The 18,875-nt window shown below is 40.0% G+C and overlaps 32 non-coding genes and 9 pseudogenes across 32 annotated transcripts; all 41 read left to right on the forward strand.

The window, feature by feature from the left end:
• The first annotated feature begins 13 nt into the window (after nt 1-13).
• Nucleotides 14-132, forward strand: LOC146016434 (5S ribosomal RNA). The gene has a single exon (XR_014449325.1). It is a non-coding gene; the product is annotated as a 5S ribosomal RNA (ribosomal RNA).
• A 346-nt stretch (nt 133-478) lies between these two features.
• LOC146013163 (5S ribosomal RNA) lies at nt 479-597 on the forward strand. Its single transcript, XR_014446146.1, has one exon. It is a non-coding gene; the product is annotated as a 5S ribosomal RNA (ribosomal RNA).
• Nucleotides 598-942: 345 nt separating this feature from the next.
• LOC146013164 (5S ribosomal RNA) lies at nt 943-1,061 on the forward strand. The gene has a single exon (XR_014446147.1). It is a non-coding gene; the product is annotated as a 5S ribosomal RNA (ribosomal RNA).
• A 344-nt stretch (nt 1,062-1,405) lies between these two features.
• LOC146015404 (5S ribosomal RNA) lies at nt 1,406-1,524 on the forward strand. Its single transcript, XR_014448326.1, has one exon. It is a non-coding gene; the product is annotated as a 5S ribosomal RNA (ribosomal RNA).
• Nucleotides 1,525-1,869: 345 nt separating this feature from the next.
• LOC146011573 (5S ribosomal RNA) lies at nt 1,870-1,978 on the forward strand (annotated as a pseudogene).
• Nucleotides 1,979-2,323: 345 nt separating this feature from the next.
• LOC146011574 (5S ribosomal RNA) lies at nt 2,324-2,432 on the forward strand (annotated as a pseudogene).
• Nucleotides 2,433-2,778: 346 nt separating this feature from the next.
• LOC146014674 (5S ribosomal RNA) lies at nt 2,779-2,897 on the forward strand. Its single transcript, XR_014447621.1, has one exon. It is a non-coding gene; the product is annotated as a 5S ribosomal RNA (ribosomal RNA).
• A 345-nt stretch (nt 2,898-3,242) lies between these two features.
• On the forward strand, nt 3,243-3,361 carry LOC146013165 (5S ribosomal RNA). Its single transcript, XR_014446148.1, has one exon. It is a non-coding gene; the product is annotated as a 5S ribosomal RNA (ribosomal RNA).
• A 344-nt stretch (nt 3,362-3,705) lies between these two features.
• On the forward strand, nt 3,706-3,824 carry LOC146015065 (5S ribosomal RNA). Its single transcript, XR_014447997.1, has one exon. It is a non-coding gene; the product is annotated as a 5S ribosomal RNA (ribosomal RNA).
• A 346-nt stretch (nt 3,825-4,170) lies between these two features.
• LOC146013166 (5S ribosomal RNA) lies at nt 4,171-4,289 on the forward strand. Its single transcript, XR_014446149.1, has one exon. It is a non-coding gene; the product is annotated as a 5S ribosomal RNA (ribosomal RNA).
• A 344-nt stretch (nt 4,290-4,633) lies between these two features.
• LOC146014686 (5S ribosomal RNA) lies at nt 4,634-4,752 on the forward strand. The gene has a single exon (XR_014447632.1). It is a non-coding gene; the product is annotated as a 5S ribosomal RNA (ribosomal RNA).
• Nucleotides 4,753-5,097: 345 nt separating this feature from the next.
• On the forward strand, nt 5,098-5,216 carry LOC146013168 (5S ribosomal RNA). Its single transcript, XR_014446151.1, has one exon. It is a non-coding gene; the product is annotated as a 5S ribosomal RNA (ribosomal RNA).
• A 344-nt stretch (nt 5,217-5,560) lies between these two features.
• Nucleotides 5,561-5,679, forward strand: LOC146015066 (5S ribosomal RNA). The gene has a single exon (XR_014447998.1). It is a non-coding gene; the product is annotated as a 5S ribosomal RNA (ribosomal RNA).
• A 346-nt stretch (nt 5,680-6,025) lies between these two features.
• On the forward strand, nt 6,026-6,144 carry LOC146013169 (5S ribosomal RNA). Its single transcript, XR_014446152.1, has one exon. It is a non-coding gene; the product is annotated as a 5S ribosomal RNA (ribosomal RNA).
• A 344-nt stretch (nt 6,145-6,488) lies between these two features.
• Nucleotides 6,489-6,607, forward strand: LOC146015406 (5S ribosomal RNA). Its single transcript, XR_014448328.1, has one exon. It is a non-coding gene; the product is annotated as a 5S ribosomal RNA (ribosomal RNA).
• A 345-nt stretch (nt 6,608-6,952) lies between these two features.
• Nucleotides 6,953-7,071, forward strand: LOC146015067 (5S ribosomal RNA). Its single transcript, XR_014447999.1, has one exon. It is a non-coding gene; the product is annotated as a 5S ribosomal RNA (ribosomal RNA).
• Nucleotides 7,072-7,417: 346 nt separating this feature from the next.
• LOC146013170 (5S ribosomal RNA) lies at nt 7,418-7,536 on the forward strand. Its single transcript, XR_014446153.1, has one exon. It is a non-coding gene; the product is annotated as a 5S ribosomal RNA (ribosomal RNA).
• A 344-nt stretch (nt 7,537-7,880) lies between these two features.
• On the forward strand, nt 7,881-7,999 carry LOC146015407 (5S ribosomal RNA). Its single transcript, XR_014448329.1, has one exon. It is a non-coding gene; the product is annotated as a 5S ribosomal RNA (ribosomal RNA).
• Nucleotides 8,000-8,344: 345 nt separating this feature from the next.
• On the forward strand, nt 8,345-8,453 carry LOC146011575 (5S ribosomal RNA; annotated as a pseudogene).
• A 346-nt stretch (nt 8,454-8,799) lies between these two features.
• On the forward strand, nt 8,800-8,918 carry LOC146014697 (5S ribosomal RNA). The gene has a single exon (XR_014447643.1). It is a non-coding gene; the product is annotated as a 5S ribosomal RNA (ribosomal RNA).
• Nucleotides 8,919-9,263: 345 nt separating this feature from the next.
• On the forward strand, nt 9,264-9,382 carry LOC146014710 (5S ribosomal RNA). Its single transcript, XR_014447655.1, has one exon. It is a non-coding gene; the product is annotated as a 5S ribosomal RNA (ribosomal RNA).
• A 346-nt stretch (nt 9,383-9,728) lies between these two features.
• LOC146013172 (5S ribosomal RNA) lies at nt 9,729-9,847 on the forward strand. Its single transcript, XR_014446154.1, has one exon. It is a non-coding gene; the product is annotated as a 5S ribosomal RNA (ribosomal RNA).
• Nucleotides 9,848-10,191: 344 nt separating this feature from the next.
• Nucleotides 10,192-10,310, forward strand: LOC146015408 (5S ribosomal RNA). Its single transcript, XR_014448330.1, has one exon. It is a non-coding gene; the product is annotated as a 5S ribosomal RNA (ribosomal RNA).
• A 345-nt stretch (nt 10,311-10,655) lies between these two features.
• On the forward strand, nt 10,656-10,764 carry LOC146011576 (5S ribosomal RNA; annotated as a pseudogene).
• A 346-nt stretch (nt 10,765-11,110) lies between these two features.
• LOC146014722 (5S ribosomal RNA) lies at nt 11,111-11,229 on the forward strand. The gene has a single exon (XR_014447666.1). It is a non-coding gene; the product is annotated as a 5S ribosomal RNA (ribosomal RNA).
• A 345-nt stretch (nt 11,230-11,574) lies between these two features.
• LOC146014733 (5S ribosomal RNA) lies at nt 11,575-11,693 on the forward strand. The gene has a single exon (XR_014447677.1). It is a non-coding gene; the product is annotated as a 5S ribosomal RNA (ribosomal RNA).
• Nucleotides 11,694-12,038: 345 nt separating this feature from the next.
• LOC146013173 (5S ribosomal RNA) lies at nt 12,039-12,157 on the forward strand. The gene has a single exon (XR_014446155.1). It is a non-coding gene; the product is annotated as a 5S ribosomal RNA (ribosomal RNA).
• Nucleotides 12,158-12,502: 345 nt separating this feature from the next.
• LOC146011013 (5S ribosomal RNA) lies at nt 12,503-12,620 on the forward strand (annotated as a pseudogene).
• A 345-nt stretch (nt 12,621-12,965) lies between these two features.
• LOC146016490 (5S ribosomal RNA) lies at nt 12,966-13,084 on the forward strand. The gene has a single exon (XR_014449381.1). It is a non-coding gene; the product is annotated as a 5S ribosomal RNA (ribosomal RNA).
• Nucleotides 13,085-13,429: 345 nt separating this feature from the next.
• On the forward strand, nt 13,430-13,548 carry LOC146017194 (5S ribosomal RNA). Its single transcript, XR_014450066.1, has one exon. It is a non-coding gene; the product is annotated as a 5S ribosomal RNA (ribosomal RNA).
• A 346-nt stretch (nt 13,549-13,894) lies between these two features.
• On the forward strand, nt 13,895-14,013 carry LOC146017290 (5S ribosomal RNA). The gene has a single exon (XR_014450168.1). It is a non-coding gene; the product is annotated as a 5S ribosomal RNA (ribosomal RNA).
• Nucleotides 14,014-14,359: 346 nt separating this feature from the next.
• LOC146010531 (5S ribosomal RNA) lies at nt 14,360-14,478 on the forward strand (annotated as a pseudogene).
• A 346-nt stretch (nt 14,479-14,824) lies between these two features.
• LOC146016517 (5S ribosomal RNA) lies at nt 14,825-14,943 on the forward strand. The gene has a single exon (XR_014449408.1). It is a non-coding gene; the product is annotated as a 5S ribosomal RNA (ribosomal RNA).
• A 345-nt stretch (nt 14,944-15,288) lies between these two features.
• Nucleotides 15,289-15,407, forward strand: LOC146011354 (5S ribosomal RNA; annotated as a pseudogene).
• A 346-nt stretch (nt 15,408-15,753) lies between these two features.
• Nucleotides 15,754-15,872, forward strand: LOC146011435 (5S ribosomal RNA; annotated as a pseudogene).
• A 346-nt stretch (nt 15,873-16,218) lies between these two features.
• LOC146014744 (5S ribosomal RNA) lies at nt 16,219-16,337 on the forward strand. The gene has a single exon (XR_014447688.1). It is a non-coding gene; the product is annotated as a 5S ribosomal RNA (ribosomal RNA).
• A 345-nt stretch (nt 16,338-16,682) lies between these two features.
• On the forward strand, nt 16,683-16,801 carry LOC146014187 (5S ribosomal RNA). Its single transcript, XR_014447140.1, has one exon. It is a non-coding gene; the product is annotated as a 5S ribosomal RNA (ribosomal RNA).
• Nucleotides 16,802-17,146: 345 nt separating this feature from the next.
• On the forward strand, nt 17,147-17,265 carry LOC146014833 (5S ribosomal RNA). Its single transcript, XR_014447775.1, has one exon. It is a non-coding gene; the product is annotated as a 5S ribosomal RNA (ribosomal RNA).
• Nucleotides 17,266-17,610: 345 nt separating this feature from the next.
• On the forward strand, nt 17,611-17,729 carry LOC146014755 (5S ribosomal RNA). The gene has a single exon (XR_014447699.1). It is a non-coding gene; the product is annotated as a 5S ribosomal RNA (ribosomal RNA).
• Nucleotides 17,730-18,074: 345 nt separating this feature from the next.
• On the forward strand, nt 18,075-18,193 carry LOC146015983 (5S ribosomal RNA). Its single transcript, XR_014448889.1, has one exon. It is a non-coding gene; the product is annotated as a 5S ribosomal RNA (ribosomal RNA).
• Nucleotides 18,194-18,538: 345 nt separating this feature from the next.
• On the forward strand, nt 18,539-18,657 carry LOC146010774 (5S ribosomal RNA; annotated as a pseudogene).
• Nucleotides 18,658-18,875: the final 218 nt, after the last annotated feature.

Genomic DNA, 18,875 nt, shown 5'->3' on the forward strand with positions numbered 1-18,875 from the left:
GTGCCTGTATCTCACCTACAGCCATACCACATTGGATAGGCCCAATCTCGTCTGATCTTGGAAGCTAAGCAGTGTTGAGCCTGGTTAGTACTTGGGTGGGAGACCACTTGGGAACACCAGGTGCTGTAGGTTTTTTCACATTACAGGCAAATTGTTTTTATTCTCTAGCTATTTAAATTGGAAACTTTTTCTTTTTATTGCCAGTACAGACATTTGGAAGAGGTCAAACAGACACAATAGCCATCACCTAAAGACTTACCACACTGTTTAGGCCCAATTCCAACTGCTTTTGGCAGCTAAACAGTGTTGAGCCTCTTTTGTAGTTTAATTTAAGACCCCCCTGCTAATATCATGTCCTGTAGGTCTTTTTACATTACCAACACATGATTTTTTTCAGTAAGCCAATACAGTTAGGAAACTTTTGTATTAGCTTACCTGGTGATAGAAGTAGAAGAGGGCAAAAAAGTGCCTTTAACTCACCTACAGCCATACCACATTGGATAGGCCCAATCTCGTCTGATCTTGGAAGCTAAGCAGTGTTGGGCCTGGTTAGTACTTGGGTGGGAGACCACATGGGAACACCAGGTGCTGTAGGTTTTTTCACATTACTGGCAAATTATTTTATTCTCTAGCTATTTAAATAGGAAACTTTTTCTTTTTATTGCCAGCACAGACATTTGGAAGAGGTCAAACAGACACAATAGCCATCACCTAAAGACTTACCAAACTGTTTAGGCCCAATTCCAACTGCTTTTGGCAGCTAAACAGTGTTGAGCCTCTTTTGTAGTTTAATTTAAGACCCCCCTGCTAATATCATGTCCTGTAGGTCTTTTTACATTACCAACACATGATTTTTTTCAGTAAGCCAATACAGTTAGGAAACTTTTGTATTAGCTTACCTGGTGATAGAAGTAGAAGAGGGCAAAAAAGTGCCTTTAACTCACCTACAGCCATACCACATTGGATAGGCCCAATCTCGTCTGATCTTGGAAGCTAAGCAGTGTTGGGCCTGGTTAGTACTTGGGTGGGAGACCACATGGGAACACCAGGTGCTGTAGGTTTTTTCACATTACTGGCAAATTATTTTATTCTCTAGCTATTTAAATAGGAAACTTTTTCTTTTTATTGCCAGCACAGACATTTGGAAGAGGTCAAACAGACACAATAGCCATCACCTAAAGACTTACCAAACTGTTTAGGCCCAATTCCAACTGCTTTTGGCAGCTAAACAGTGTTGAGCCTCTTTAGTAGTTTAATTTAAGACCCCCTGCTAATATCATGTCCTGTAGGTCTTTTTACATTACCAACACATGATTTTTTTCAGTAAGCCAATACAGTTAGGAAACTTTTTTATTAGCTTACCTGGTGATAGAAGTAGAAGAGGGCAAAAAAGTGCCTGTATCTCACCTACAGCCATACCACATTGGGTAGGCCCAATCTCATCTGATCTTGGAAGCTAAGCAGTGTTGGGCCTGGTTAGTACTTGGGTGGGAGACCACATGTGAACACCAGGTGCTGTAGGTTTTTTCACATTACAGGCAAATTGTTTTTATTCTCTAGCTATTTAAATTGGAAACTTTTTCTTTTTATTGCCAGTACAGACATTTGGAAGAGGTCAAACAGACACAATAGCCATCACCTAAAGACTTACCACACTGTTTAGGCCCAATTCCAACTGCTTTTGGCAGCTAAACAGTGTTGAGCCTCTTTAGTAGTTTAATTTAAGACCCCCTGCTAATATCATGTCCTGTAGGTCTTTTTACATTACCAACACATGATTTTTTTCAGTAAGCCAATACAGTTAGGAAACTTTTTTATTAGCTTACCTGGTGATAGAAGTAGAAGAGGGCAAAAAAGTGCCTGTATCTCACCTACAGCCATACCACATTGGATAGGCCTGATCTTGGAAGCTAAGCAGTGTTGGGCCTGGTTAGTACTTGGGTGGGAGACCACATGGGAACACCAGGTGCTGTATGTTTTTTCACATTACAGGCAAATTGTTTTTATTCTCTAGCTATTTAAATTGGAAACTTTTTATTTTTATTGCCAGTACAGACATTTGGAAGAGGTCAAACAGACACAATAGCCATCACCTAAAGACTTACCACACTGTTTAGGCCCAATTCCAACTGCTTTTGGCAGCTAAACAGTGTTGAGCCTCTTTAGTAGTTTAATTTAAGACCCCCTGCTAATATCATGTCCTGTAGGTCTTTTTACATTACCAACACATGATTTTTTTCAGTAAGCCAATACAGTTAGGAAACTTTTTTATTAGCTTACCTGGTGATAGAAGTAGAAGAGGGCAAAAAAGTGCCTGTATCTCACCTACAGCCATACCACATTGGATAGGCCTGATCTTGGAAGCTAAGCAGTGTTGGGCCTGGTTAGTACTTGGGTGGGAGACCACATGGGAACACCAGGTGCTGTATGTTTTTTCACATTACAGGCAAATTGTTTTTATTCTCTAGCTATTTAAATTGGAAACTTTTTATTTTTATTGCCAGTACAGACATTTGGAAGAGGTCAAACAGACACAATAGCCATCACCTAAAGACTTACCACACTGTTTAGGCCCAATTCCAACTGCTTTTGGCAGCTAAACAGTGTTGAGCCTGTATAGTAGCTTAATTTAAGACCCCCTGCTAATATCATGTCCTGTAGGTCTTTTTACATTACCAACACATGATTTTTTTTAAGTAAGCCAATACAGTTAGGAAACTTTTTTATTAGCTTACCTGGTGATAGAAGTAGAAGAGGGCAAAAAAGTGCCTGTATCTCACCTACAGCCATACCACATTGGATAGGCCCAATCTCGTCTGATCTTGGAAGCTAAGCAGTGTTGGGCCTGGTTAGTACTTGGGTGGGAGACCACCTGGGAACACCAGGTGCTGTAGGTTTTTTCACATTACTGGCAAATTGTTTTCATTCTCTAGCTATTTAAATTGGAAACTTTTTCTTTTTATTGCCAGCACAGACATTTGGAAGAGGTCAAACAGACACAATAGCCATCACCTAAAGACTTACCACACTGTTTAGGCTCAATTCCAACTGCTTTTGGCAGCTAAACAGTGTTGAGCCTCTTTTGTAGTTTAATTTAAGACCCCCTGCTAATATCATGTCCTGTAGGTCTTTTTACATTACCAACACATGATTTTTTTCAGTAAGCCAATACAGTTAGGAAACTTTTGTATTAGCTTACCTGGTGATAGAAGTAGAAGAGGGCAAAAAAGTGCCTTTAACTCACCTACAGCCATACCACATTGGATAGGCCCAATCTCGTCTGATCTTGGAAGCTAAGCAGTGTTGGGCCTGGTTAGTACTTGGGTGGGAGACCACATGGGAACACCAGGTGCTGTAGGTTTTTTCACATTACTGGCAAATTATTTTATTCTCTAGCTATTTAAATAGGAAACTTTTTCTTTTTATTGCCAGCACAGACATTTGGAAGAGGTCAAACAGACACAATAGCCATCACCTAAAGACTTACCAAACTGTTTAGGCCCAATTCCAACTGCTTTTGGCAGCTAAACAGTGTTGAGCCTCTTTAGTAGTTTAATTTAAGACCCCCTGCTAATATCATGTCCTGTAGGTCTTTTTACATTACCAACACATGATTTTTTTCAGTAAGCCAATACAGTTAGGAAACTTTTTTATTTGCTTACCTGGTGATAGAAGTAGAAGAGGGCAAAAAAGTGCCTGTATCTCACCTACAGCCATACCACATTGGATAGGCCCAATCTCATCTGATCTGGGAAGCTAAGCAGTGTTGGGCCTGGTTAGTACTTGGGTGGGAGACCACATGGGAACACCAGGTGCTGTAGGTCTTTTCACATTACAGGCAAATTGTTTTTATTCTCTAGCTATTTAAATTGGTAACTTTTTCTTTTTATTGCCAGTACAGACATTTGGAAGAGGTCAAACAAACACAATAGCCATCACCTAAAGACTTACCACACTGTTTAGGCCCAATTCCAACTGCTTTTGGCAGCTAAACAGTGTTGAGCCTCTTTTGTAGTTTAATTTAAGACCCCCCTGCTAATATCATGTCCTGTAGGTCTTTTTACATTACCAACACATGATTTTTTTCAGTAAGCCAATACAGTTAGGAAACTTTTGTATTAGCTTACCTGGTGATAGAAGTAGGAGAGGGCAAAAAAGTGCCTTTAACTCACCTACAGCCATACCACATTGGATAGGCCCAATCTCGTCTGATCTTGGAAGCTAAGCAGTGTTGGGCCTGGTTAGTACTTGGGTGGGAGACCACATGGGAACACCAGGTGCTGTAGGTTTTTTCACATTACTGGCAAATTATTTTATTCTCTAGCTATTTAAATAGGAAACTTTTTCTTTTTATTGCCAGCACAGACATTTGGAAGAGGTCAAACAGACACAATAGCCATCACCTAAAGACTTACCAAACTGTTTAGGCCAAATTCCAACTGCTTTTGGCAGCTAAACAGTGTTGAGCCTCTTTAGTAGTTTAATTTAAGACCCCCTGCTAATATCATGTCCTGTAGGTCTTTTTACATTACCAACACATGATTTTTTTCAGTAAGCCAATACAGTTAGGAAACTTTTTTATTAGCTTACCTGGTGATAGAAGTAGAAGAGGGCAAAAAAGTGCCTGTATCTCACCTACAGCCATACCACATTGGATAGGCCCAATCTCGTCTGATCTTGGAAGCTAAGCAGTGTTGGGCCTGGTTAGTACTTGGGTGGGAGACCACCTGGGAACACCAGGTGCTGTAGGTTTTTTCACATTACTGGCAAATTGTTTTCATTCTCTAGCTATTTAAATTGGAAACTTTTTCTTTTTATTGCCAGCACAGACATTTGGAAGAGGTCAAACAGACACAATAGCCATCACCTAAAGACTTACCACACTGTTTAGGCTCAATTCCAACTGCTTTTGGCAGCTAAACAGTGTTGAGCCTCTTTTGTAGTTTAATTTAAGACCCCCTGCTAATATCATGTCCTGTAGGTCTTTTTACATTACCAACACATGATTTTTTTCAGTAAGCCAATACAGTTAGGAAACTTTTGTATTAGCTTACCTGGTGATAGAAGTAGAAGAGGGCAAAAAAGTGCCTTTAACTCACCTACAGCCATACCACATTGGATAGGCCCAATCTCGTCTGATCTTGGAAGCTAAGCAGTGTTGGGCCTGGTTAGTACTTGGGTGGGAGACCACATGGGAACACCAGGTGCTGTAGGTTTTTTCACATTACTGGCAAATTATTTTATTCTCTAGCTATTTAAATAGGAAACTTTTTCTTTTTATTGCCAGCACAGACATTTGGAAGAGGTCAAACAGACACAATAGCCATCACCTAAAGACTTACCAAACTGTTTAGGCCCAATTCCAACTGCTTTTGGCAGCTAAACAGTGTTGAGCCTCTTTAGTAGTTTAATTTAAGACCCCCTGCTAATATCATGTCCTGTAGGTCTTTTTACATTACCAACACATGATTTTTTTCAGTAAGCCAATACAGTTAGGAAACTTTTTTATTAGCTTACCTGGTGATAGAAGTAGAAGAGGGCAAAAAAGTGCCTGTATCTCACCTACAGCCATACCACATTGGATAGGCCCAATCTCATCTGATCTGGGAAGCTAAGCAGTGTTGGGCCTGGTTAGTACTTGGGTGGGAGACCACATGGGAACACCAGGTGCTGTAGGTCTTTTCACATTACAGGCAAATTGTTTTTATTCTCTAGCTATTTAAATTGGAAACTTTTTCTTTTTATTGCCAGTACAGACATTTGGAAGAGGTCAAACAAACACAATAGCCATCACCTAAAGACTTACCACACTGTTTAGGCCCAATTCCAACTGCTTTTGGCAGCTAAACAGTGTTGAGCCTCTTTTGTAGTTTAATTTAAGACCCCCCTGCTAATATCATGTCCTGTAGGTCTTTTTACATTACCAACACATGATTTTTTTCAGTAAGCCAATACAGTTAGGAAACTTTTGTATTAGCTTACCTGGTGATAGAAGTAGAAGAGGGCAAAAAAGTGCCTTTAACTCACCTACAGCCATACCACATTGGATAGGCCCAATCTCGTCTGATCTTGGAAGCTAAGCAGTGTTGGGCCTGGTTAGTACTTGGGTGGGAGACCACATGGGAACACCAGGTGCTGTAGGTTTTTTCACATTACTGGCAAATTATTTTATTCTCTAGCTATTTAAATAGGAAACTTTTTCTTTTTATTGCCAGCACAGACATTTGGAAGAGGTCAAACCGACACAATAGCCATCACCTAAAGACTTACCAAACTGTTTAGGCCCAATTCCAACTGCTTTTGGCAGCTAAACAGTGTTGAGCCTCTTTAGTAGTTTAATTTAAGACCCCCTGCTAATATCATGTCCTGTAGGTCTTTTTACATTACCAACACATGATTTTTTTCAGTAAGCCAATACAGTTAGGAAACTTTTTTATTAGCTTACCTGGTGATAGAAGTAGAAGAGGGCAAAAAAGTGCCTGTATCTCACCTACAGCCATACCACATTGGGTAGGCCCAATCTCATCTGATCTTGGAAGCTAAGCAGTGTTGGGCCTGGTTAGTACTTGGGTGGGAGACCACATGTGAACACCAGGTGCTGTAGGTTTTTTCACATTACAGGCAAATTGTTTTTATTCTCTAGCTATTTAAATTGGAAACTTTTTCTTTTTATTGCCAGCACAGACATTTGGAAGAGGTCAAACAGACACAATAGCCATCACCTAAAGACTTACCAAACTGTTTAGGCCCAATTCCAACTGCTTTTGGCAGCTAAACAGTGTTGAGCCTCTTTAGTAGTTTAATTTAAGACCCCCTGCTAATATCATGTCCTGTAGGTCTTTTTACATTACCAACACATGATTTTTTTCAGTAAGCCAATACAGTTAGGAAACTTTTTTATTAGCTTACCTGGTGATAGAAGTAGAAGAGGGCAAAAAAGTGCCTGTATCTCACCTACAGCCATACCACATTGGATAGGCCCAATCTCATCTGATCTGGGAAGCTAAGCAGTGTTGGGCCTGGTTAGTACTTGGGTGGGAGACCACATGGGAACACCAGGTGCTGTAGGTCTTTTCACATTACAGGCAAATTGTTTTTATTCTCTAGCTATTTAAATTGGAAACTTTTTCTTTTTATTGCCAGTACAGACATTTGGAAGAGGTCAAACAAACACAATAGCCATCACCTAAAGACTTACCACACTGTTTAGGCCCAATTCCAACTGCTTTTGGCAGCTAAACAGTGTTGAGCCTCTTTTGTAGTTTAATTTAAGACCCCCCTGCTAATATCATGTCCTGTAGGTCTTTTTACATTACCAACACATGATTTTTTTCAGTAAGCCAATACAGTTAGGAAACTTTTGTATTAGCTTACCTGGTGATAGAAGTAGAAGAGGGCAAAAAAGTGCCTTTAACTCACCTACAGCCATACCACATTGGATAGGCCCAATCTCGTCTGATCTTGGAAGCTAAGCAGTGTTGGGCCTGGTTAGTACTTGGGTGGGAGACCACATGGGAACACCAGGTGCTGTAGGTTTTTTCACATTACTGGCAAATTATTTTATTCTCTAGCTATTTAAATAGGAAACTTTTTCTTTTTATTGCCAGCACAGACATTTGGAAGAGGTCAAACAGACACAATAGCCATCACCTAAAGACTTACCAAACTGTTTAGGCCCAATTCCAACTGCTTTTGGCAGCTAAACAGTGTTGAGCCTCTTTAGTAGTTTAATTTAAGACCCCCTGCTAATATCATGTCCTGTAGGTCTTTTTACGTTACCAACACATGATTTTTTTCAGTAAGCCAATACAGTTAGGAAACTTTTTTATTAGCTTACCTGGTGATAGAAGTAGAAGAGGGCAAAAAAGTGCCTGTATCTCACCTACAGCCATACCACATTGGGTAGGCCCAATCTCATCTGATCTTGGAAGCTAAGCAGTGTTGGGCCTGGTTAGTACTTGGGTGGGAGACCACATGTGAACACCAGGTGCTGTAGGTTTTTTCACATTACAGGCAAATTGTTTTTATTCTCTAGCTATTTAAATTGGAAACTTTTTCTTTTTATTGCCAGTACAGACATTTGGAAGAGGTCAAACAGACACAATAGCCATCACCTAAAGACTTACCACACTGTTTAGGCCCAATTCCAACTGCTTTTGGCAGCTAAACAGTGTTGAGCCTCTTTAGTAGTTTAATTTAAGACCCCCTGCTAATATCATGTCCTGTAGGTCTTTTTACATTACCAACACATGATTTTTTTCAGTAAGCCAATACAGTTAGGAAACTTTTTTATTAGCTTACCTGGTGATAGAAGTAGAAGAGGGCAAAAAAGTGCCTGTATCTCACCTACAGCCATACCACATTGGATAGGCCTGATCTTGGAAGCTAAGCAGTGTTGGGCCTGGTTAGTACTTGGGTGGGAGACCACATGGGAACACCAGGTGCTGTATGTTTTTTCACATTACAGGCAAATTGTTTTTATTCTCTAGCTATTTAAATTGGAAACTTTTTATTTTTATTGCCAGTACAGACATTTGGAAGAGGTCAAACAGACACAATAGCCATCACCTAAAGACTTACCACACTGTTTAGGCCCAATTCCAACTGCATTTGGCAGCTAAACAGTGTTGAGCCTGTATAGTAGCTTAATTTAAGACCCCCTGCTAATATCATGTCCTGTAGGTCTTTTTACATTACCAACACATGATTTTTTTTAAGTAAGCCAATTCAGTTAGGAAACTTTTTTATTAGCTTACCTGGTGATAGAAGTAGAAGAGGGCAAAAAAGTGCCTGTATCTCACCTACAGCCATACCACATTGGATAGGCCCAATCTCGTCTGATCTTGGAAGCTAAGCAGTGTTGGGCCTGGTTAGTACTTGGGTGGGAGACCACCTGGGAACACCAGGTGCTGTAGGTTTTTTCACATTACTGGCAAATTGTTTTCATTCTCTAGCTATTTAAATTGGAAACTTTTTCTTTTTATTGCCAGCACAGACATTTGGAAGAGGTCAAACAGACACAATAGCCATCACCTAAAGACTTACCACACTGTTTAGGCTCAATTCCAACTGCTTTTGGCAGCTAAACAGTGTTGAGCCTCTTTTGTAGTTTAATTTAAGACCCCCTGCTAATATCATGTCCTGTAGGTCTTTTTACATTACCAACACATGATTTTTTTCAGTAAGCCAATACAGTTAGGAAACTTTTGTATTAGCTTACCTGGTGATAGAAGTAGAAGAGGGCAAAAAAGTGCCTGTATCTCACCTACAGCCATACCACATTGGATAGGCCCAATCTCGTCTGATCTTGGAAGCTAAGCAGTGTTGGGCCTGGTTAGTACTTGGGTGGGAGACCACCTGGGAACACCAGGTGCTGTAGGTTTTTTCACATTACTGGCAAATTGTTTTTATTCTCTAGCTATTTAAATTGGAAACTTTTTCTTTTTATTGCCAGCACAGACATTTGGAAGAGGTCAAACAAACACAATAGCCATCACCTAAAGACTTACCACACTGTTTAGGCCCAATTCCAACTGCTTTTGGCAGCTAAACAGTGTTGAGCCTCTTTTGTAGTTTAATTTAAGACCCCCCTGCTAATATCATGTCCTGTAGGTCTTTTTACATTACCAACACATGATTTTTTTCAGTAAGCCAATACAGTTAGGAAACTTTTGTATTAGCTTACCTGGTGATAGAAGTAGAAGAGGGCAAAAAAGTGCCTTTAACTCACCTACAGCCATACCACATTGGATAGGCCCAATCTCGTCTGATCTTGGAAGCTAAGCAGTGTTGGGCCTGGTTAGTACTTGGGTGGGAGACCACATGGGAACACCAGGTGCTGTAGGTTTTTTCACATTACTGGCAAATTATTTTATTCTCTAGCTATTTAAATAGGAAACTTTTTCTTTTTATTGCCAGCACAGACATTTGGAAGAGGTCAAACAGACACAATAGCCATCACCTAAAGACTTACCAAACTGTTTAGGCCCAATTCCAACTGCTTTTGGCAGCTAAACAGTGTTGAGCCTCTTTAGTAGTTTAATTTAAGACCCCCTGCTAATATCATGTCCTGTAGGTCTTTTTACATTACCAACACATGATTTTTTTCAGTAAGCCAATACAGTTAGGAAACTTTTTTATTAGCTTACCTGGTGATAGAAGTAGAAGAGGGCAAAAAAGTGCCTGTATCTCACCTACAGCCATACCACATTGGGTAGGCCCAATCTCATCTGATCTTGGAAGCTAAGCAGTGTTGGGCCTGGTTAGTACTTGGGTGGGAGACCACATGTGAACACCAGGTGCTGTAGGTTTTTTCACATTACAGGCAAATTGTTTTTATTCTCTAGCTATTTAAATTGGAAACTTTTTCTTTTTATTGCCAGTACAGACATTTGGAAGAGGTCAAACAGACACAATAGCCATCACCTAAAGACTTACCACACTGTTTAGGCCCAATTCCAACTGCTTTTGGCAGCTAAACAGTGTTGAGCCTCTTTAGTAGTTTAATTTAAGACCCCCTGCTAATATCATGTCCTGTAGGTCTTTTTACATTACCAACACATGATTTTTTTCAGTAAGCCAATACAGTTAGGAAACTTTTTTATTAGCTTACCTGGTGATAGAAGTAGAAGAGGGCAAAAAAGTGCATGTATCTCACCTACAGCCATACCACATTGGATAGGCCTGATCTTGGAAGCTAAGCAGTGTTGGGCCTGGTTAGTACTTGGGTGGGAGACCACATGGGAACACCAGGTGCTGTATGTTTTTTCACATTACAGGCAAATTGTTTTTATTCTCTAGCTATTTAAATTGGAAACTTTTTATTTTTATTGCCAGTACAGACATTTGGAAGAGGTCAAACAGACACAATAGCCATCACCTAAAGACTTACCACACTGTTTAGGCCCAATTCCAACTGCATTTGGCAGCTAAACAGTGTTGAGCCTGTATAGTAGCTTAATTTAAGACCCCCTGCTAATATCATGTCCTGTAGGTCTTTTTACATTACCAACACATGATTTTTTTTAAGTAAGCCAATACAGTTAGGAAACTTTTTTATTAGCTTACCTGGTGATAGAAGTAGAAGAGGGCAAAAAAGTGCCTGTATCTCACCTACAGCCATACCACATTGGATAGGCCCAATCTCGTCTGATCTTGGAAGCTAAGCAGTGTTGGGCCTGGTTAGTACTTGGGTGGGAGACCACCTGGGAACACCAGGTGCTGTAGGTTTTTTCACATTACTGGCAAATTGTTTTCATTCTCTAGCTATTTAAATTGGAAACTTTTTTTTTTTATTGCCAGCACAGACATTTGGAAGAGGTCAAACAGACACAATAGCCATCACCTAAAGACTTACCACACTGTTTAGGCTCAATTCCAACTGCTTTTGGCAGCTAAACAGTGTTGAGCCTCTTTTGTAGTTTAATTTAAGACCCCCTGCTAATATCATGTCCTGTAGGTCTTTTTACATTACCAACACATGATTTTTTTCAGTAAGCCAATACAGTTAGGAAACTTTTGTATTAGCTTACCTGGTGATAGAAGTAGAAGAGGGCAAAAAAGTGCCTGTATCTCACCTACAGCCATACCACATTGGATAGGCCCAATCTCGTCTGATCTTGGAAGCTAAGCAGTGTTGGGCCTGGTTAGTACTTGGGTGGGAGACCACCTGGGAACACCAGGTGCTGTAGGTTTTTTCACATTACTGGCAAATTGTTTTTATTCTCTAGCTATTTAAATTGGAAACTTTTTCTTTTTATTGCCAGCACAGACATTTGGAAGAGGTCAAACAGACACAATAGCCATCACCTAAAGACTTACCACACTGTTTAGGCCCAATTCCAACTGCGTTTGGGAGCTAAACAGTGTTGAGCCTCTTTAGTAGTTTAATTTAAGACCCCCTGCTAATATCATGTCCTGTAGGTCTTTTTACATTACCAACACATGATTTTTTTCAGTAAGCCAATACAGTTAGGAAACTTTTGTATTAGCTTACCTGGTGATAGAAGTAGAAGAGGGCAAAAAAGTGCCTTTAACTCACCTACAGCCATACCACATTGGATAGGCCCAATCTCGTCTGATCTTGGAAGCTAAGCAGTGTTGGGCCTGGTTAGTACTTGGGTGGGAGACCACATGGGAACACCAGGTGCTGTAGGTTTTTTCACATTACTGGCAAATTGTTTTTATTCTCTAGCTATTTAAATTGGAAACTTTTTCTTTTTATTGCCAGCACAGACATTTGGAAGAGGTCAAACAGACACAATAGCCATCACCTAAAGACTTACCACACTGTTTAGGCCCAATTCCAACTGCTTTTGGCAGCTAAACAGTGTTGAGCCTCTTTAGTAGTTTAATTTAAGACCCCCTGCTAATATCATGTCCTGTAGGTCTTTTTACATTACCAACACATGATTTTTTTCAGTAAGCCAATACAGTTAGGAAACTTTTTTATTAGCTTACCTGGTGATAGAAGTAGAAGAGGGCAAAAAAGTGACTGTATCTCACCTACAGCCATACCACATTGGATAGGCCCAATCTCGTCTGATCTTGGAAGCTAAGCAGTGTTAGGCCTGGTTAGTACTTGGGTGGAGACCACATGGGAACACCAGGTGCTGTAGGTTTTTTCACATTACTGGCAAATTGTTTTTATTCTCTAGCTATTTATATTGGAAACTTTTTCTTTTTATTGCCAGTACAGACATTTGGAAGAGGTCAAACAGATACAATAGCCATCACCTAAAGACTTACCACACTGTTTAGGCCCAATTCCAACTGCTTTTGGCAGCTAAACAGTGTTGATCCTCTTTAGTAGTTTAATTTAAGACCCCCTGCTAATATCATGTCCTGTAGGTCTTTTTACATTACCAACACATGATTTTTTTCAGTAAGCCAATACAGTTAGGAACATTTTTTATTAGCTTACCTGGTGATAGAAGTAGAAGAGGGCAAAAAAGTGCCTGTATCTCACCTACAGCCATACCACATTGGATAGGCCCAATCTCGTCTGATCTTGGAAGCTTAGCAGTGTTGGGCCTGGTTAGTACTTGGGTGGGAGACCACATGGGAACACCAGGTGCTGTAGGTTTTTTCACATTACAGGCAAATTGTTTTTATTCTCTAGCTATTTAAATTGGAAACTTTTTCTTTTTATTGCCAGTACAGACATTTGGAAGAGGTCAAACAGACACAATAGCCATCACCTAAAGACTTACCACACTGTTTAGGCCCAATTCCAACTGCTTTTGGCAGCTAAACAGTGTTGAGCCTGTTTAGTAGTTTAATTTAAGACCCCCTGCTAATATCATGTCCTGTAGGTCTTTTTACATTACCAACACATGATTTTTTTCAGTAAGCCAATACAGTTAGGAAACTTTTTTATTAGCTTACCTGGTGATAGAAGTAGAAGAGGGCAAAAAAGTGCCTGTATCTCACCTACAGCCATACCACATTGGATAGGCCCAATCTCGTCTAATCTTGGAAGCTAAGCAGTGTTGGGCCTGGTTAGTACTTGGGTGGGAGACCACCTGGGAACACCAGGTGCTGTAGTTTTTTTCACATTACTGGCAAATTGTTTTTATTCTCTAGCTATTTAAATTGGAAACTTTTTCTTTTTATTGCCAGCACAGACATTTGGAAGAGGTCAAACAGACACAATAGCCATCACCTAAAGACTTACCACACTGTTTAGGCTCAATTCCAACTGCTTTTGGCAGCTAAACAGTGTTGAGCCTCTTTTGTAGTTTCATTTAAGACCCCCTGCTAATATCATGTCCTGTAGGTCTTTTTTACATTACCAACACATGATTTTTTTTAGTAAGCCAATACAGTTAGGAAACTTTTGTATTAGCTTACCTGGTGATAGAAGTAGAAGAGGGCAAAAAAGTGCCTGTATCTCACCTACAGTCATACCACATTGGATAGGCCCAATCTCGTCTGATCTTGGAAGCTAAGCAGTGTTGGGCCTGGTTAGTACTTGGGTGTGAGACCACATGGGAACACCAGGTGCTGTAGGTTTTTTCACATTACTGGCAAATTGTTTTTTATTCTCTAGCTATTTAAATTGGAAAATTTTTCTTTTTATTGCCAGTACAGACATTTGGAAGAGGTCAAACAGACACAATAGCCATCACCTAAAGACTTACCACACTGTTTAGGCCCAATTCCAACTGCTTTTGGCAGCTAAACAGTGTTGAGCCTCTTTAGTAGTTTAATTTAAGACCCCCTGCTAATATCATGTCCTGTAGGTCTTTTTACATTACCAACACATGATTTTTTTCAGTAAGCCAATACAGTTAGGAAACTTTTTTATTAGCTTACCTGGTGATAGAAGTAGAAGAGGGCAAAAAAGTGCCTGTATCTCACCTACAGCCATACCACATTGGATAGGCCCAATCTCGTCTGATCTTGGAAGCTAAGCAGTGTTGGGCCTGGTTAGTACTTGGGTGTGAGACTACATGGGAACACCAGGTGCTGTAGGTTTTTTCACATTACAGGCAAATTGTTTTTATTCTCTAGCTATTTAGATTAGAAACTTTTTCTTTTTATTGCCAGTACAGACATTTGGAAGCGGTCAAACAGACACAATAGCCATCACCTAAAGACTTACCACACTGTTTAGGCCCAATTCCAACTGCTTTTGGCAGCTAAACAGTGTTAAGCCTTTTTAGTAGTTTAATTTAAGACCCCCTGCTAATATCATGTCCTGTAGGTCTTTTTACATTACCAACACATGATTTTTTTTAAGTAAGCCAATACAGTTAGGAAACTTTTTTATTAGCTTACCTGGTGATAGAAGTAGAAGAGGGCAAAAAAGTGCCTGTATCTCACCTACAGCCATACCACATTGGATAGGCCCAATCTCGTCTGATCTTGGAAGCTAAGCAGTGTTGGCCCTGGTTAGTACTTAGGTGGGAGACCACCTGGGAACACCAGGTGCTGTAGGTTTTTTCACATTACTGGCAAATTGTTTTTATTCTCTAGCTATTTAAATTGGAAACTTTTTCTTTTTATTGCCAGCACAGACATTTGGAAGAGGTCAAACAGACACAATAGCCATCACCTAAAGACTTACCACACTGTTTAGGCTCAATTCCAACTGCTTTTGGCAGCTAAACAGTGTTGAGCCTGTTTAGTAGTTTAATTTAAGACCCCCTGCTAATATCATGTCCTGTAGGTCTTTTTACATTACCAACACATGATTTTTTTCAGTAAGCCAATACAGTTAGGAAACTTTTTTATTAGCTTACCAGGTGATAGAAGTAGAAGAGGGCAAAAAAGTGCCTGTATCTCACCTACAGCCATACCACATTGGGTAGGCCCAATGTCGTCTGATCTTGGAAGCTAAGCAGTGTTGGGCCTGGTTAGTGCTTAGGTGGGAGACCACATGGGAACACCAGGTGCTGTAGGTTTTTTCACATTACTGGCAAATTGTTTTTATTCTCTAGCTATTTAAATTGGAAACTTTTTTCTTTTTATTGCCAGTACAGACATTTGGAAGAGGTCAAACAGACACAATAGCCATCACCTAAAGACTTACCACACTGTTTAGGCTCAATTCCAACTGCTTTTGGCAGCTAAACAGTGTTGAGCCTCTTTTGTAGTTTAATTTAAGACCCCCTGCTAATATCATGTCCTGTAGGTCTTTTTACATTACCAACACATGATTTTTTTCAGTAAGCCAATACAGTTAGGAAACTTTTTTATTAGCTTACCAGGTGATAGAAGTAGAAGAGGGCAAAAAAGTGCCTGTATCTCACCTACAGCCATACCACATTGGGTAGGCCCAATGTCGTCTGATCTTGGAAGCTAAGCAGTGTTGGGCCTGGTTTGTGCTTAGGTGGGAGACCACATGGGAACACCAGGTGCTGTAGGTTTTTTCACATTACTGGCAAATTGTTTTTATTCTCTAGCTATTTAAATTGGAAACTTTTTTCTTTTTATTGCCAGTACAGACATTTGGAAGAGGTCAAACAGACACAATAGCCATCACCTAAAGACTTACCACACTGTTTAGGCTCAATTCCAACTGCTTTTGGCAGCTAAACAGTGTTGAGCCTCTTTTGTAGTTTAATTTAAGACCCCCTGCTAATATCATGTCCTGTAGGTCTTTTTACATTACCAACACATGATTTTTTTCAGTAAGCCAATACAGTTAGGAAACTTTTGTATTAGCTTACCTGGTGATAGAAGTAGAAGAGGGCAAAAAAGTGCCTGTATCTCACCTACAGCCATACCACATTGGATAGGCCCAATCTCGTCTGATCTTGGAAGCTAAGCAGTGTTGGGCCTGGTTAGTACTTGGGTGGGAGACCACCTGGGAACACCAGGTGCTGTAGGTTTTTTCACATTACTGGCAAATTGTTTTTATTCTCTAGCTATTTATATTGGAAACTTTTTCTTTTTATTGCCAGCACAGACATTTGGAAGAGGTCAAACAGACACAATAGCCATCACCTAAAGACTTACCACACTGTTTAGGCTCAATTCCAACTGCTTTTGGCAGCTAAACAGTGTTGAGCCTGTTTAGTAGTTTAATTTAAGACCCCCTGCTAATATCATGTCCTGTAGGTCTTTTTACATTACCAACACATGATTTTTTTCAGTAAGCCAATACAGTTAGGAAACTTTTTTATTAGCTTACCAGGTGATAGAAGTAGAAGAGGGCAAAAAAGTGCCTGTATCTCACCTACAGCCATACCACATTGGATAGGCCCAATCTCGTCTGATCTTGGAAGCTAAGCAGTGTTGGGCCTGGTTAGTACTTAGGTGGGAGACCACTTGGGAACACCAGGTGCTGTAGGTTTTTTCACATTACTGGCAAATTGTTTTTATTCTCTAGCTATTTATATTGGAAACTTTTTCTTTTTATTGCCAGCACAGACATTTGGAAGAGGTCAAACAGACACAATAGCCATCACCTAAAGACTTACCACATTGTTTAGGCTCAATTCCAACTGCTTTTGGCAGCTAAACAGTGTTGAGCCTCTTTTGTAGTTTAATTTAAGACCCCCTACTAATATCATGTCCTGTAGGTCTTTTTACATTACCAACACATGATTTTTTTCATTAAGCCAATACAGTTAGGAAACTTTTGTATTAGTTTACCTGGTGATAGAAGTAGAAGAGGGCAAAAAAGTGCCTGTATCTCACCTACAGCCATACCACATTGGATAGGCCCAATCTCGTCTGATCTTGGAAGCTAAGCAGTGTTGGGCCTGGTTAGTACTTGGGTGGGAGACCACATGGGAACACCAGGTGCTGTAGTTTTTTTCACATTACTGGCAAATTGTTTTTATTCTCTAGCTATTTAATTTGGAAACTTTTTCTTTTTATTGCCAGTACAGACATTTGGAAGAGGTCAAACAGACACAATAGCCATCACCTAAAGACTTACCACACTGTTTTAGCCCAATTCCAACTGCTTTTGGCAGCTAAACAGTGTTGAGCCTGTTTAGTAGTTTAATTTAAGACCCCCTGCTAATATCATGTCCTGTAGGTCTTTTTACATTACCAACACATGATTTTTTTCAGTAAGCCAATACAGTTAGGAAACTTTTTTATTAGCTTACCTGGTGATAGAAGTAGAAGAGGGCAAAAAAGTGCCTGTATCTCACCTACAGCCATACCACATTGGATAGGCCCAATCTCGTCTGATCTTGGAAGCTAAGCAGTGTTGGGCCTGGTTAGTACTTGGGTGGGAGACCACCTGGGAACACCAGGTGCTGTAGGTTTTTTCACATTACTGGCAAATTGTTTTTATTCTCTAGCTATTTAAATTGGAAACTTTTTCTTTTTATTGCCAGCACAGACATTTGGAAGAGGTCAAACAGACACAATAGCCATCACCTAAAGACTTACCACACTGTTTAGGCTCAATTCCAACTGCTTTTGGCAGCTAAACAGTGTTGAGCCTCTTTTGTAGTTTAATTTAAGACCCCTTGCTAATATCATGTCCTGTAGGTCTTTTTACATTACCAACACATGATTTTTTTCAGTAAGCCAATACAGTTAGGAAACTTTTTTATAAGCTTACCTGGTGATAGAAGTAGAAGAGGGAAAAAAAGTGCCTGTATTTCACCTACAGCCATACCACATTGGATAGGCCCAATCTCGTCTGATCTTGGAAGCTAAGCAGTGTTGAGCCTGGTTAGTACTTGGGTGGGAGACCACCTGGGAACACCAGGTGCTGTAGGTTTTTTCACATTACAGGCAAATTATTTTATTCTCTAGCTATTTAAATTGGAAACTTTTTCTTTTTATTGCCAGTACAGACATTTGGAAGAGGTCAAACAGACACAATAGCCATCACCTAAAGACTTACCACACTGTTTAGGTCCAATTCCAACTGCTTTTGGCAGCTAAACAGTGTTGAGCCTCTTTTGTAGTTTAATTTAAGACCCCCCTGCTAATATCATGTCCTGTAGGTCTTTTTACATTACCAACACATGATTTTTTTCAGTAAGCCAATACAGTTAGGAAACTTTTGTATTAGCTTACCTGGTGATAGAAGTAGAAGAGGGCAAAAAAGTGCCTTTAACTCACCTACAGCCATACCACATTGGATAGGCCCAATCTCGTCTGATCTTCGAAGCTAAGCAGTGTTGGGTCTGGTTAGTACTTGGGTGGGAGACCACATGGGAGCACCAGGTGCTGTAGGTTTTTTCACATTACTGGCAAATTGTTTTTATTCTCTAGCTATTTATATTGGAAACTTTTTTATTTTTATTGCCAGCACAGACATTTGGAAGAGGTCAAACAGACACAATAGCCATCACCTAAAGACTTACCACACTGTTTAGGCTCAATTCCAACTGCTTTTGGCAGCTAAACAGTGTTGAGCCTCTTTTGTAGTTTTGTATTAAACTTTTATTTTATGA

This window comes from Crinia signifera, chromosome 6 (genome assembly GCF_055691185.1).
Source record: "Crinia signifera chromosome 6, ASM5569118v1, whole genome shotgun sequence".
Taxonomy (NCBI): Eukaryota; Metazoa; Chordata; class Amphibia; order Anura; family Myobatrachidae; genus Crinia; species Crinia signifera.